The 4,423-nt window shown below is 40.0% G+C and overlaps 1 pseudogene; it reads left to right on the top strand.

Annotated features, from left to right (window-relative positions):
* The first annotated feature begins 1,521 nt into the window (after positions 1 to 1,521).
* On the top strand, positions 1,522 to 3,131 carry LOC114687540 (annotated as a pseudogene).
* Positions 3,132 to 4,423: the final 1,292 nt, after the last annotated feature.

Genomic DNA, 4,423 nt, shown 5'->3' with positions numbered 1-4,423 from the left:
CTACCACTGAGCCAAATCCCCAACCCTATTTTTTTTTTGATGTTTCAAGACAGGGTTTACTGTGTAGCTTTGGAGACTGTCCTGAAACTCACTCAGTAAATCTGCCTGGCTCTGTGTCCTGAGTACTGGGATCACACGTGTGTGCCACCCCCACCCAGCATCCTGTTATATTTTCAATCTCTACAAAGTATCCATAGTATCAATTTCTGTTTTTTAAATTGGTATATCTTCACTGTTTAGAGTAATGAGTATTACACAGACATTTTCATACAAGTATGTAATGTGTTTGTATATTGATCATATCCCTCCTCCATACCTTCTATAGTCCCCTTTCTCCTTCCACCTCCAATTCTTCTTCTTCACTTCTAGAAATAATATGCCTTCCAGTGAGAAATCACCCAGCATACTTGAAGATTAGAAGAGGAAAAACTCATTATTGAAAGGGAGAAAAAAGCATGTTGCTGGTTGTAGCTAATGCCCGAGGAAGACCTGAACTCCAATGGAAGATTTTGTTAGCCTATACATACTTTAATCATTAATGCTTAATCAGTTTACATATGCTGCCATCCTTAAATCTCTTTTAGGTCCTAACCCAGGTTACATTTCAAACGATTCAAACAGAAATAAGACACTGCAAGTCTGGCAAACTGGGAAAATAGGAGATTCACACAGTAAAGATATTGCTGCAGTTATTTATTTTGTTTTATTTATTTATGTATTTTTATTCTACATATCAACCAGAGTTTTCCCACACTCCTCTTCTACTATTCCCTCCCACCATCACCACCACCACCAACCCCACGACATTTTTCCTTCTCCCCTTTCCCATCCACTCCTTAGAAAATGCAAAGCCTCCCAAGGGAGTCAATAAAGCTTGTCATATCAAGGTGAGGCAGGACCAACTCCTCCCTGCTATGTCAAGGCTGAGCAGGATATCCCACCAGAGGAAATATGTTCCAAAAAGTCAGCTCATTTGCCAGTAACAAATCCTATACCCACTGCTAGGTGACCCACAAACAGAACAAGCTATACAACTGTCACCCACATGCAGAGGACCTTGTTCAGTCACATGCATGCTCCCTAGCTGTAGGTCTAGAGCCTGTGAGCTCCCATGATCTTGGGTCAGTTGTCTCTGTGTGTTTCCCATAATGATCTTGACCACTCCCCTTGTTTATAGAATTCCTCCTCTCTCTCTTCACTTGGACTCCTGGAGCTCGGCCCAGTACCTGGTCTTAGACATTCACATCTGCTTCCATCAGTCACTGGATGGAGGTTCTATGATAACAAATAGGGTAGTCTCCAATCTGACCACAGCAGAAGGCCAGTTCAGGCACCCTCCCTACCACTGCCAGGAGTCCTAGCTGAGGTCATTGCTGTGGACCTCTGGGAGCCTCCCTGATACCAGATCTTTCCTCAGTCCCATACTGGCTCTTGAGTTGGAGGCCAGCCTGGGCTACAGAGAGTGTTCCAGCAGAGACTCCCAAAGCTACAAAGAGGATCTCTGTCTCAAAAAACCAAAATATAAAAAAAGAAAGGAAGGAAGAAAGAAAAAGAAAAAAGAAAAGATCTCTCTCTAGTCACTTTCCCTCTTTGCACTCCCCTTACTTGATCATTCCCTATCCTCAGTTCTAAACACCTCCCTCCCCATCATTCCATTGTGTATATATGCCATACACCATACAGTCCATTGTGTATATATGCCACATTTTATTGTATAATGCGGTTTTTGATCATTTTAAACATGTATGTGATACATTCTGGATGTGTCATTCCCTTCTTATCCTCCACCACAGTCACCACCATTCTCAAAATACCCACTTCACTCTCATGTTTTTATGTTTTGTTTTCATTTGTGACCCACATGGTGTATCCTGGGACACTCATGTACATCATGTTGTCTTTAATGATTGCTTTGCTGGTGGACATTTATATTGATTCTAGAAATTAGTCATTATGAATACTCTTACAAGAAACAGCAATGTGAAAGTTTCATTGTGACAGATTGACCTGGGGTTTTTTGAGTAAATATGCAGGAGTAGTGTAGCTGGGTCACATATTAGAATGTTTTTGATTGGAGGAACCATGATGCAGATTTCAATAATGACTGGACTAATTTACATTTCCATTAAAAATGTAAGTCTCTACCTTACAACTGCATCAGCATTTGCTATTACCTATTTTCTCAAAGATTTCTCTTCTGACAAGGGTGAGATGTAATCTCAATGTAGTTTTAATTTTAATTTTCCTCAAGGGCTATTTTGACTGAAAAATTTTCTCATGCATATAGACTATTCTTTTTTTTTTAAGAAGGGTCTGTTTATTAAATCAACTCATTTGTTGATTTGGTTCATTGAATTCTTGACATTTAGGATTTTTAAAATCTTTACATATGCTTTCCCCCCATTGCACAACCAATGATCTAAGGCACCACCAATGATCCTGTCCTCACGGGTATTGTAAGAACAATCTGACCCCAAAGTCTCCTTTCTGCCAAAGTGTCCCAGGTACTAAAATCTGCATCTTTGACTTAGGACTGAAGAAGGCAAAAACTGATGAATTCCCACTTTGGGGCCACATAGTGTCAGATAATGAGTAACTCTCTTCTGAAACTCTGGGGTCTTCTGTATTTGTGCCAATAAACACATGGGAAAGAGTGATGGCAAGGATGGCTTTCATATTCGAGTAAGACTCCATCCTTTCCACGTCATCCAAATCAACATTGTCCTGTGCTGGGACTGACAAACTCCAGACAGGTATGTGTGGTGCCTTTGAGAATCCCCAGTTCACAGTGGCCAGGGTTCACCTTGGCCAGGTCATCATGTCCATCTGCAGCAAGTTGCAGAATAAAGAAAATGTGATTGAGGCTCTTTGTAGACCCAAATTCAAGTTCTCTGGCCACCAGCAGATCCACATCTCAAAGAAATGGGGTTTCACTAAGTTTAATGCAGATGGATTTGAGACAAGGTTGCTGAGAAGTGGCTCATTCCTGATGGCTTGTGGGGTCAAATACATCCCCAGCCATGGTCCCCTGACAAATGGCAAGCCCTGCACTCCTGAGGGCTTCCACAGTGCTCTCCTGGACCCAACCAAATCATGTTCAGTAATAAATCCCACATCCAGTATGCTTAAAAAATTGTTTACATATTATAGATATTATTCTGTTAGCAGATATTTGCTTAGCAAAAATTTACACCCATTCTGTAGACTGTCTCTTTACTCAGTGGTTTTCTTTGCTGTGGAAAACCTTTGTAATTTCACCTAATCTCATTTGGAAATTCTTGGCATTATTTCTTGAGTTAGGGGAGGCTTCTTCAGATAATCTTTGTCCTGCCCAGAGTCATGAAGTACTTACTTTACTCTAATTTTCTTCTAACAGTTGATTTAACAGAGCTTTGGGTATTCCATTGCAATACTCTTTGATTTATTTGAAGTTGATTTTTTATAGAGACAGAAATAGTTTCAATTTCTAAACATGGTTGTCCTTGGGGTCTTTTCTTCGGTGTCTATTTTTGTCATCCCTCTCAAAATCAAGGCACCTAGGATAAAGGAATTATACTCAAGTCCTGTATACTGTTATATTGGACTTTGGGTCTTTTGGTTTGGTTTGGTTTTTTTTGAGACAGGGCTTCTCTATGCCACTCTGCCAACCCTGAACTTGTGCTGTAGATCAGGCTGGCCTCAGCTCAGGAACTTGAGGTATCTGTCTCCTGAGGGCTGTTTCTGTTTTGCTGTCAGCATAGTGCTGTGTATTTATTTATTTATTTTTTAATTTTAAATACCTACCACAGTTCCCCCTTCTTCTCCTCTTCATGCTAGCCCCAACATCTTACCCTTTTTAATACAATTGTAGTATAACTTGAGATCTAGTATGAGGACATTTATAGCACTGTTCTTTGTGCTCAGGATTGCTCTGGTTGTCCAGGATCTTTTGTACTTCTGTAGGAATTACAGGGTTTATTATCTCTTTTCTCAGATTTCCCTTATAGAGTGTTGACTACTTAGACGTAATCCTAGTACTATGTTGATGCTATAATTTATGGCTTCCTATAGATTACAAAACATATATTAGGATATTATGTGTATTTTTAACATTTACTCTTCATCTTTCTCTTTTTCCATACCTCTTGTTTTCCTCTTTCCTTGTCTTTCTTGGTTTCCCTGTTTTGGCTGCATGCTGCATCTTAACTTCAAAGATCACAGCTCTCAACCCTATCTTCATCAAGGCCTAGTCCATATCATATGAAGGATACACAGTCAAGAAATGAAATGAACAGCCTAGTAGAGCAGTCCTCATGGAGTTTATGCACACAATAGCATGAAAGTATTAATTTGGGGCCCTAGAAATGGCTGTCTAGATGGCCACCCCAATTACCCACTCATACAACATTTCAATCTCTTGTTTTTTGAGGTACAGCATTCAAGA

This window comes from Peromyscus leucopus, chromosome 1, assembly GCF_004664715.2.
Source record: "Peromyscus leucopus breed LL Stock chromosome 1, UCI_PerLeu_2.1, whole genome shotgun sequence".
Classification (NCBI taxonomy): Eukaryota; Metazoa; Chordata; class Mammalia; order Rodentia; family Cricetidae; genus Peromyscus; species Peromyscus leucopus.
Note: the sequence above shows the minus strand (reverse complement) of the source record. Positions and strands in the feature narration are given on the sequence as shown.